Genomic DNA, 12,542 nt, shown 5'->3' with positions numbered 1-12,542 from the left:
GGGAGACAGTCCTCCACAAGCTTCTCCAAAGTGAGTCTCTACTTATTCACAAACTGCTCCAGCATGCATCCTTTCCATGGTGTGCAGTGGAGGGTCCTAGGAGGAACGTTGTGAGTAGGTCAGGTGAGGCAGTCCTTTCCTTCTGTTCAGCCATGGTGAGACACATCTGTCTTGTTTTGGGCTCCACAGTGCAAGGGAGACATGCACTTACTGGAGCTGCTCCAGCACAGGGCTACAAAAGGTAACAAAGGGATTGGGCATTATTCACACAAGTACAGGCTGAGAGAGCTGGGACTTTTCTGTCTGGAGAAGAAAAGGCTCAGGGGATCTTATCTAAATGTATAAATACTTAAGGGGGGAGTAAAGAAGATGGAGCAAATGTGGTGCCCAACAACAGGACAAGAAGCAATAGACACATATTGAAATACGGAATATTACATTTAAATTAAAAAAAAGCTTTTTTACTGTGAGGGTGGTTGTCCTGGGTTTGGCCAGGACAGGGTTAATTTTCACCGGAATTCAGGAAGGGGCACAGCCGGGGGGTGGGGGCTGACCCCACCTGGCCAAACAGAGCCCGGTATTCCATACCATGTGACGTCACGCTGGGTTCCGGTGGGGGGGGGGGCGGCGCGGCGGGAACGCACTCGCGGCTTGAGGGGGCGCAGCGCCGGTCCTGTTTCGGGAGAGCGGCTGTCTGGGTCGTACGGTTCGTTGTTGTGTTTTCTCCTTATTTGTATCGTTGTTGTTCCTGTTTTCCCTCTGTTTGCTGTTTCTGTTAAACTGCCCTTATCCCGACCCACCAGTTTCTGCCTCCTTCTTTTCATTCTCCTCCGCACGCCGGCGGGGGGAGGGGCGGCCGCGTGGCACTTTTGTTGCCGGCGGCAGCCGAAACCAAAACAGTGGTCAAGGACTGGAAGAGGCTATCCACAGAGGCTGTGGAGTCTCCATCTTTGGAGCTATTCAAAACCCAGCTGAATACAGCCCTGAGTTCTAGCTGATTCTGCTTGCTCAGGAGGGATTGGACAAGTGCATCTATAGGGATGCCTTCCAGTCTTTGTGATTACATGATTCAATGAAAGCAAAGTTTTAACCCATCATGTAAGAAATAAACAAATGGAAGAGGGATAGGAAAGGAATTATGGGTAACTTCTGTTTAGATGCAAGCATCTGTGCAAGCTTTAGCTGAATTTCTTTAGCCTTCTGAGCATTTGATGTAACAATAGTTACAATGTCTATGCTTAATAACACTGGTTTTTCAATACAGATGAATAGATGAATTTTTCTATTCTGATCGGGCTATGTGTTTATTTACCAGAAAAATCTACACTAGTATTTATAGAGGTCTGAAAGAAATAGATCTAATGCCTACTTCTGAAATGTGTTTGCTTGGGTTTAGTACACATGAATGATAAGGAAATCAGCACAGGCAGGTCAAAGCTAGAGGACCTTCTGTTTCCACCTTAAGCATCATAAGCTGAATGATGAGGATTTTTGAAATTCAGACAAGACAAACTGGAAGCAAGGCTAGGAAAAACAACAGTCAGAAAATCAAATTAATCTTAGCTTCAACAGGAGGTAATGGGATCTGAGAATGAGGCAGGCAGAACTATCAGATAAAGCCTTCAAGCCTAATCATCAGGCAGAAATTGAAGATGCAGAGAATCTCTTATATACTGTCTGTAGTTAAACAAGAAAATAATTAACAACTTTTCATTTATGGAGACAGCTAAGAAGCACCCATTCTAGTCAAGGCAGAGACAGTCCTTTACTTTTGGATACTATATGTGATGTTTCAGATAAACATAGCTTTACTTTGAATTATGAAAGGCTATTAATTGTGTATCACCATCCTCGAGTTCACATAATTCACATTTTGCATATTATATGGCCAAAGCGGCCAATTTCACCCTTTTCTTTTTTCTCCTCAAAATAGTCATCTTCCTTCACTTTTTTCCCTTACTTACATTTTCTCTTACTAATTCTGCATTGTGACCATTAGTATTTCGCTCCCATCACAATTCTTCATACTAAGACATGAATATCACACATCTATCTTTCTATCTCCTCTTCTGCCTGTCCTGCAGCTATAGCCTCCAATCCCTTTTATCCTTCTTCACCTATGTAGACCCACCAATAACTGAACTGTTGTTGAAGGAAGGCATAGAGTTTATTTCTATCCCATCTGGATTTTCCTGCAGGAAGAAAGAACAGTGTGTGAGGAAAGATGTTTCATTCTTTTTTCTCATCTCCTGGGAAGAAATACTGTCATTCTTCCATTTGCTGTCATGTTAGAATAAATGCTAAAGAATGTTAACTTTCCTGCAGCTCCACAGAGACAGGAATGTCCCAAACCATACAGTGACCCCTTCTACTTATTTTCTGTCAGCTGTATAACAGCAACTTTCATTGCTCCACTACCTGAAAGTGAAGCTGATGGAGCAAATGAGAAAATACCCCTAATGGGAGAAAGAATACAAAAACAAAGTCTTAAGACTCTCTCCTTAGCTCTTCAGAGCACAATTCCAGGACAAAAAACTTCAGTCAACAAATAGGATCCCTTTAATACCCTTCTGGAGGAATCATCCCTTGAACAAAATCAAACACAGCTCTGTAGCATGGACAGTCCTCAGAAGACCCCTTACACCACATAAAAACCTTTCTGTTGACAATGTTTGGAGATACAGGAAAACAAACAATATCTATATTAATATGTTCCAGAAACTGAACATATGCAGTTAGAAGCCAGTCCTGCAAAATAACAAAAATTTTCTATGAATATGGAGCATAACCATGAGTACAAGTAAAAATAAAGGAATGCAAGAAGAGCACCATCAGAGAATTTAACAATAAGGCAGACGACCTTTTGGCTTCTGGGGGCCATTTAACTGATAATGGCATTGTCTAAAGTGTGCTTCACTTGGAGATATTGGAGCAATTAATGTACTTGTAGTAGAGCAGAAAGGAAAGTTTTACACACTTCTATGGACTTTTATCTTATTAAATTCTAAGGGTCTGGTTAAGACCTTGGCTTCGTTTTTTCTACTTTCAAGTTTTCTTCCTGGTAGTACAGAGTGTGATTTGAACCGCAAATCCGATTGTACTAGTAAATCAGATACACAAGGCATCTATGTAACATTGACTACAATTAAAAATATTTACACTTTAAATTTTTAGGAATGAATTGGTGGAAATGAAAGACAAACAGCATTTGTTAACATTGGCCCTCTGATTATTAACCCCTCTTGGTAATGCAGGTTGGCGGTGATGAGATCGCGGACAGAAGTCCCAAGGCCATCAAAGGGGACTTCAGGGCACTGGGGCGACTGGTTGAAGAATCAAGGGCACAGGTGGTGTTTTCCTCAATCCCAGCACTGGCAGAGAAGAGCACTGAAAGGGGCAGGAAAACTCACCTGGTTAACAGGTGGCTCAGGGACTGGTGCCTTCAGTGGAATATTAGTTTCTTTGACCATGGGGAGGTTTACATGGCATGGCTTGCATGCTCTTTGATCATGGAGAAGTTTACATGGTTTACATGGCACCGGCCCTGCTGGTGACTGCTGGAGTCCAGCTGTCTCAAAGGGGAAAAAGTACTGTTGCCCACAATCTGGCAGAGCTCATTGAGAGGGCTTTAAACTAGGTTTGAAGGGGAAAGGGGACATTGCCCAGCTCACTAGAGATGAGCCCAGGTGTGGCATGCCAGTGTCAGGGGTGAGACTGACAGCCCAGCTCAAGTGCACCTACACCAGTGCACACAGCATGGGCTATAAACAGGAGGAGTTGGAAGCCATTGTACAACAGGACAGGAATGACTTGGTCGCCAACACAGAAACGTGGTGGGACAACTCGCATGACTGGCATGCTGTCATGCATGGCTACAGACAAAACAGGCCAAGCAGGAGAAATGGTGGAGTTGCTCTATGTGTGAGGGAGCAACTGGAATGGATTGATCTTTGCCTGGGGGCAGACGAAGAAGGAGTTGAGAGCTTGTGGGTTAGAATTAAGGGACAGGCTCATATGGGTGATGTTATTGTGGGTGAGTAATACAGGCCACCTGACCAGGAGGAGGAAGTTGATGAGGTCTTCCACAGGCAGCTGCAAGCAGCATCACAGTCACAGGCCCTGGTTCTCATGGGGGACATGAACCACCATGACATCAGCTGGGAAGATCATACAGCTGGGCATATGCAATCCAGGAGGTTCCTACAGAGCATCGATGATAACTTTCTGATGCAAGTGGTGGAGGAACCAACAAGGAAAGGCACTCTGCTGGACCTTGCATTAACAAACAAGGAGGGACTGGTGGAGGATGTGAAGGTTGGAGGTACACATGGCTGTAGCAACCATGAAATTGTCGAGTTCAGGATCCTGCGTGGAGGAAGCAGGGCGATAAGTAGGATCAAAACCTTGGACCTCAGGAGAGCTAACTTTGGCCTCTTCAAGGAGCTACTGGGAGGAATCCCATGAGCCAGGGCTCTCGAAGGCAGGGGGGTCCAAGAGTGCTGGTCTCTGTTTAAAAATCACTTCCTCCATGCTCAGGAGCTGTGCATCCCCCTGAAAAAGAAATCCAAAAAAGGAGGCAGGAGACCCACATGGATAAGCAAGGAGCTTCTACCAGAGCTCAGGTGGAAGATAATGGTTCATGGAATGTGGAAAGAGGGACAGGCCACTTGGGAAGAGAACAGGAATACTGTCAAAGCATGCAGGGATGCAACGATGAAGGCTAAGGCCCACCTGGAATTGAAGCTGGCAAGGGATGTCAAAAACAACAAGCAGGGCTTCTTCAAGTACATCAGCAGCAAACAGAAGACTAGGGATAATGTGGGGCCACTGTTGAATGAGATGAGTATCCTGGTGATGGAGCATGCAGAAAAGGCAGTTACTGAATGCCTTGTTTGCTTCAGTCTTCAGTGCTAAGACTGGCCCTCAGGAATCCCAGGCCTCGGAGGTAAGAGAAGAAGCCTACAAAGAGGATGACTTTCCCTTGGTCGAGGAGGACTGTGTGAGGGATCGCTTACGCACTTTGAATGCCCACACATCCAAGGGCCCTGATGGAACGCACCCACGAATGCTGAGGGAGCTGGTGGATGTCATTGCTGAGCCACTCTCCATCATCTTTCAAAGGGCCTGGAGGACAGGAGAGGTGCCTGAGGACTGGAGAAAAGCCTGTGTCACTCCAATCTTCAAAAAGGGCAAGAAGGAGGACCCAGGGAACTACAGGCCGGTCAGCCTCACCTCTATCCCAGGAAAGATGGTGGAGCAGCTCATTCTAGAGGTCATCATCAAGCAAGTGGAAGAAAAGAAGGTTATCAGGAATAGTCAACATGGATTCGCCAAGGGGAAATCATGCTTGACCAATCTGATAGCCTTCTACGATGGCATGACTGGCTGGGTAGATGAGGGGAGAGGAGTGGACGTTGTCTACCTTGACTTCAGCAAGGCTTTTGACACTGTCTCCCATAACATTCTCCTAGGGAAGCTCAGGAAGTGTGGGCGGGAGGAGTGGTCAGTGAGGTGGATTGAGAACTGGATGAATGGCAGAACTCAGAGGGCTGTCATCAGCGGCACTGAGTCTGGTTGGAGGCCTGTAACTAGTGGTGTCCCCCAGGGGTCAGTACTCAGCCCAGTATTAACTTCTTCATCAATGATCTGGATGAAGATTTAGAATGTACCCTCAGTAAGTTTGCTGATGACACCAAACTGGGAGGTGTGGTGGATACACCAGCAGGCTGTGCTGCCATTCAGCGTGACCTGGACAGGCTGGAGAGTTGGGCACAGAGGAACCTGATGAAGATGAACAAGGGCAAATGCAGGGTCCTGCACCTTGGGAGGAACAACCCCATGCACCAGTACAGGCTTGGTGTGGACCTGCTAGAGACCAGCAGATGTGCGGAGAGGGACGTGGGTGTCCTAGTGGATGACAGGTTAACCATGAACCAGCAGTGTGCCCTGGCTGCCAAGAAGACCAATGGCATTCTGGGATGCATAAGGAGGAGTGTGGACAGCAGGTCGAGGGAGGTTCTTCTTCCCCTCTACACTGCCCTAGTGAGGCTCCATCTGGAGTACTGTGTCCAGTTCTGGGCTCCCCTGTTCAAGAAAGATGAGGAGCTACTGGAGAGAGTCCAGTGGAGGACTACGAAGATGTTGAGGGGGCTGGAGCATCTCTCCTACAAGAAGAGGCTGAGGGAGCTGGGCTTGTTTGGCCTGGAGAAGGCTGAGAGGGGACCTTATAAATGATTATAAATATCTTAAGGGTGGGTGTCAAGAGGATGGGGCCAGACACTTTTCATTGGTGCCCTGTGACAGGACAAGGGGCAATGGGCACAAACTGAAGCATAGGAAGTTCCATCTGAACATGAGGAAGAACTTCTTCCCTCTGAGGGTGACGGAGCACTGGAACAGGCTGCCCAGGGAGGCTGTAGATTCTCCCTCTCTGGAGACATTCAAGACCTGCCTGGACCTGGTCCTGTGCAGCCTGCTGTAGGTGACCCTGCTTCGGCACGGGGTTGGACTAGATGACCCACAGAGGTCCCTTCCAACACCTAAAATTCTGTGATTCTATGAAAATCTGTGATTAAAATTCAGATTATACTGGTTCCTATGTTAAAGTTTTAGAGAAATATCTATAAGAAATAAACAAATCTGCCTTCTCCACTCTAGTCTGCTACTTCCATATGAGGGCCAAAACTTCGCTAAATTTCACTGCATTGCCACCATGAGAACATCTGACATTCACCATAGCATGAGAAGATGTACCCACATTAGATGTTTGCTCTCACAGACATATTCTGTGTTTAAGATGGCTTGCTCATGGTGTCTGTCTTACTCAAATCTTGCTAAAGCATCCACTTAAAATAAACAAATGCTTTCCATAACTAGTCAGCAATTATTGTATTGTCCGTTAAATAGTTACCAAATTTTTTTTCAGATTACATCATTACCACTTTTAAAAATATTTAATCTGACAAAAAGTAGAGCTATCTTACTTAAATCTTTCTTCCTCAACTTCTTTTAAGACTTTCATCCATGCATCTAGGTTGAACGTGTTTCTCTCAGATGGAAAAAAAAAAATCCCAATCAATCTCTTTTCTACTTTAGCTTTTACTAATGATATTTGACTGTTGGACTATGGGAAGATAAAGATTGTCCATAAACTCAACAACCTGACATTCCTCACACCTAATTATTTTTCTCGCACTTGTTCTTCTGAGCCCCACAAGAAGTTTCTGAGAGTGTACTGTGTCTACTCCAACACAGGGCAGTAGGCTAAAAGGGTATTAGCTGAAATTAGAATCAAAGACACAAAAGCTATAGGAAATTTTAGGTTAAGTCTCCCTTAGTCAAATATTAAAAAAATGTATTGCTTTAGCGGCCATTGTAAGGCTTTTAGGAGTACAGTTTCAAATACATTACCTTTTAACTTCTACTAAGTTGAAAGAATATTTTAGAGAATTCAGTTTCAAAAAGTCTTTACCTAGCAAAAATTATACCAATGTCCAGGGTAGCTAATTTTTCAGAATACAATTTGCTATCTGGAAAGTGAAAAAAAATTAAAAGATACACTGAAATTTCCAGATAATAACAAGGATTCATAATCACTTCCAATGAATAAAGCCAGTCTTCCATCCTCATAGCCTGTCTCCCAGATTGATCAGCGTGTGATACTTCACAGGGAGGTGGATTAAAGACATTGAGCGTACTTTTTATCAGAAAATTTTACAGTAATGTCTAAAAAGGAATACTGTCCTACATCACAAAGATCAAAGAGAGGTCTAAGGTCACCCTCCTTAAGCCGGGCATTTTTAGCAGAAGATGGCATAAATCTCTTGATTGATTTGAGTCCAAGCCCCATTATTTTCTTACTGCAGATAGCAGTCCTCGATTTTGTAACAAGCACCTCTTGGAAGACTATTTTTGTTTTCCTAATTTACCCCTTAAATTTAATTTTTCTTAACTGTACATGTAACAGTTTACATAGTTTTCTGCGCATATGACAAGATTGAACAGTGGAAAGTTTCTACCTGCACTATATGTATTTAAGTCCATACGTCCTACTCAAACCTGCCTGCAACCTGGGCAGAACCACCACCTGCCACCTCCCATGAGTTCAGGAAGCCTTTTTCTTCATAATCTGTATTCCTTCTTTATCACCTTTTTATCCTCAGTCAGCAAAATATCAATGATATTTTTGTGAACTTGCATTATGACTGCCACCACTGCACTTTCAGACTCTCATCCACCTGTTTTATGACTGACATCATCCTGATACATCCCGTTTCCACCCTGTAATTTCAAATTTCATTCTTTCATAGATGTGCTGGAGGACTGAGGTGAGTTTGACAGTGGATGCAATCCACCTTTTCCACCAGCTGTTTTCCTTTCCTTCATTTGCAGCTTTCACATATAACAGCAAGCATCAAAAGTCTGCATCACAATCTGGTCCCAACAGGTTACGCTCTTTGCTGGGCTCAAGTGTGTCTTTACAGCAATGATATTCAACTAGCAGCATTCACCTGCAACAACCTGTTGTTTTCATTAATTCTCTTCAGCCCCTTGACATCTTGAAGGAATCATCAATAATACACGTATTTGAAATTAAATGAAGATAGAACAGCTATATAGCACAACTGCAAGAGGAATGTGAAAATATCCATGACTGTGTAACACTGAAATTGACAAATGCAGAAGAAAAAAATGGAACTACAGACTCTAGTAAAAATGTCCTGTAACTTCAGGATTCAAACAGTCAAGCGAACAAATGAACACACGTCAAAGAGAAAAGGGAAGTGTGGGATTTTGACCCTGAACACCTGCAGTTGCTTGTGCTGCACAAATGTCCCATACTTTTTACAAATCTGGAGCATTGTATCAGAACACAGTGGGACCATGAGGGCATTTACTCACAGTGCATCTTAGCTGAAAGCAACAACTGCACATAAACAAAAAAATATTTACATTCAAGTTCCATAAAAACACATGATTTTGTGGATTCATAACAGTTGTTGGCAGAAAGGTTTCCCAGCATAGAAATAGTCATTGCTTTTGTATGTTTTCTACTGGTAACTTAAAATAAGACTGTCAAGTATAGAAAGAAAGAAAACTAGTCCTCTAAAGCACAGGCATAGATAGTCAAATTAGAGAGTTGTAAAATGATTCTGGAAAGAAGAAAAATATATCACAACTCTGATCAACCTTTTTTTGTAAAGTGTGGTTAAGAAGGGGAATTGAAATGTACCAGAAGCAAAATATAAGGAATTATATTAATTTGGCATTTGAGATTAGCTCCAGAAACACCAACATCAACAAGAAAAATCAAGCGTCGAGGGTCGTCAAGCCTATACATTTACATGTTTGCTGGCTAACATAATCTATCACATTGACCTATTTTGTACAATAAATTATCTGATTTCATTTCAGGAGATCGTGGCTTGGCAGTTGAAAGCTTACAGTGTTTGGCAATTTGTTAGAAAAAATATTTCATCAGGGAAATATATGTGAAATGCAGAAATCAATAAAATATTGCTTCATATTTTTTAATTAACATGACAGAAAACACCACCTGGAATGTTTTATTTCTTTGTCTTAGAGGTTTACAACAGAACTCTGATCTCAGATATACTGGGGAAAATTATACTACCATGTACAGAAGCAAAGCCAGGTCTGCAAATCTTTAAAGTCAAAGTGTAACCATGCTCAAATGAATCTATTCACCAGCTTTTAAAAGATGCAGATATACAACCTGTTATATTAGCGTCACTAGAAAATGAGATGTGCCACTTTTTTACTGAATTCAAAAGGTCTGTGACACCCAAATCATCCACCATTTTAAGACAAACTATTTACTATCATGCTGTACATTTTGGCACCTGCCTCCATCAAGTCTCTTGAGTTTAATGAGGTATGTTGCATAAATGTAACTTCCTGTGTGCTTGACCCCAAGTGACAGATGAATTTCTAAGAAACAAACGAAATATAATGGTATTTAGGAACTGGGTAAAAAATTATAATCTCACTAAATAAATCAACGATATTATTTCACTAACCATTCAAGTTCTCTGGCAGTAAAATTTATTTCAGCAAGAGGAATTCAATCACAAAGAAACTGGGCTCTATGTCAATCTCTCATTCCCCATTTCACATGCACACACCTGTGCATGCAGGTGCACACACAAAGGAACTGAGAATGACATGAAGCTGAGTAGTGACTATGTATGTGACTGAGGGAATTATTTGTTTGGTCTTCCTAAAGCCAAAGAATGAGGAGTTAGGTTGTCATACTTTACTTGACATCCGTCTAGACACTTTCAGAGCTAGCAGACCAAGCAGCAAACAATGCACACAACTATGTGCAGAATCTTACAGGGGCAGGACTGGTGACATACAGAGGAATAAAGGCAAAGAAGTAGTACATGGAGCCTACTTCTAATAAACCAAAAGATCTGAAGTATCCCAGCTATACATGGACTGAATAATCCTGGGAAACGGAAGTAATATATCTTCTGGAAACAAGGAAATGTAAAACGGACTTCCCAGAGAGACAATAGGCAAGAAACTCTAGGTCAAAGCTATAAAAATAACATTTTATATAAAGAAGTTAATCAAATATTTATAATTACTATATGTCTTGAGTTTTAACAAACAAGGTAAAAATGAGTGCAAAAGTACAGTCTTCATTTTGAAGACAGTGATGCAGTACTTTCTAATTCTCTCAAAATATTATTGAAATCAGAAACTTAGAATAATAAAAAAGATTTTTTTTTTACATTTATACCGCATCAAAGAATTAGAAATTACAGGGATTGAAAGGGACCTCTGTAGATCACCTAGCCCAACCCCTCTGCCAAAGCAGGGTCACCTACAGCAGACTACATAGGACCGCATCCAGGCAGGTCTTGAATATCTCCAGAGAAGGAGACTCCACAACCTCCCTGGGCAGCCTGTTCCAGTGCTCTGTCACCCTCAGAGGGAAGAAGTTCTTACTCATCTTCAGGTGGAAATTCCTATGCTTCAGTTTGTGCCTGTTGCCCCTTGTCCTGTCACAGGGCACCAATGAAAAGTGTCTGGCCCCATCCTCTTGACACCCACCCTTAAGATATTTATAATCATTTATAAGGTCCCCTCTCAGCCTTCTCCAGGCCAAACAAGCCCAGCTCCCTCAGCCTTTCCTCGTAAGAGAGACCACAGAATCATAGAATCATTAAGGTTGGAAAAGATCTCTAAGTTTATCAAGTCTAACCATCAACCCAACAACACCATGCCTGCTAAACCATGTCCTGAAGTGTAATTTCTACACTTTTTTTGAACAGATCCAGGGATGGTGACTCCATCAGTTCCCTGGGCAGCCTGTTCCAATGCCTGACCACTTTTTCAGTAAACAAATTTTTCCTAAGATATAAACTAACCCTCCTCTGATATAATTTGAGGCCATTTCCTCTCGTGCTACCACTAGTTACTCGGGAGAGGAGACCAGCACTCCCCTCACTACGATGTCCTTTCAGGTAGCTATAGAGAGCCATACGGTCCCCCCTCAGCCTCCTTTTCTCCAGACTAAACAGCCCCAGTTCCCTCAGCCGCTCCTCATGAGACTTGTTCTCCAGATCCTTCACCAGACACTCCAGTCCCGTCATCATCCTTATAGCCTTCCTCTGGACTCTCTCTAGCAGTTCTTCATCTTTCTTGAACTGGAGACCCCAGAACTGGACACGGTGCTCCAGATGGGGACTCACTAGAACAGAATAGAGGCGGAGGAGAATCTCCCTCGACCTGCTGGCCACACTCTTCTTGATGCATCCCAGAATACCATTGGCCTTCTTGACAACCAGGGCACACTGCTGGCACATGGTCAACATGTCGTCCACCAGGATACCCAGGACCCTCTCCACACAGCTGCTGGTCTCTAGCAGGTCAGCCCCGAACCTGTACTGGTGCATGGGGTTGTTCCTCCCCAGGTACAGGACCCTGCACTTGCCCTTGTTCATCTTCATCAGGTTCCTCTCTGCCCATGTCTCCAGCCTGTCCAGGTCTCACTGAATGGCAGCACAGCCTGCTGGTGTATCCACCACTCCTCCCAGTTTGGTGTCATCAGCAAACTTGCTAAAGGTACACTCCAACATTTCATCCAGTTCATGGGTGAAGAAGTTAAACAAGACTGGGCTGAGTACTGACCCCTGGGGGACACCACTAGTTACAGGCCTCCAAGTAGACTCAGTGCCGCTGATGACAGCCCTCTGAGTTCTGCCATTCATCCAGTTCTCAATCCACCTCACTGACCACTCCTCCCGCCCACACTTCCTGAGCTTCCCTAGGAGAATGTTATGGGAGACAGTGTCAAAAGCCTTGCTGAAGTCAAGGTAGACAACATCCACTCCTCTCCCCTCATCTACCCAGCCAGTCATGCCATCGTAGAAGGCTATCAGATTGGTCAAGCATGATTTCCCCTTGGTGAATCCATGCTGACTACTCCTGATAACCTTCTTTTCTTCCACTTGCTTGATGATGACCTCTAGAATGAGCTGCTCCACCATCTTTCCTGGGATAGAGGTGAA

Source organism: Opisthocomus hoazin, chromosome Z (assembly GCF_030867145.1).
Source record: "Opisthocomus hoazin isolate bOpiHoa1 chromosome Z, bOpiHoa1.hap1, whole genome shotgun sequence".
In the NCBI taxonomy this organism is placed as follows: Eukaryota; Metazoa; Chordata; class Aves; order Opisthocomiformes; family Opisthocomidae; genus Opisthocomus; species Opisthocomus hoazin.
The sequence above is the reverse complement of the archived record's forward strand: the minus strand, read 5'-3'. Positions refer to the sequence as shown.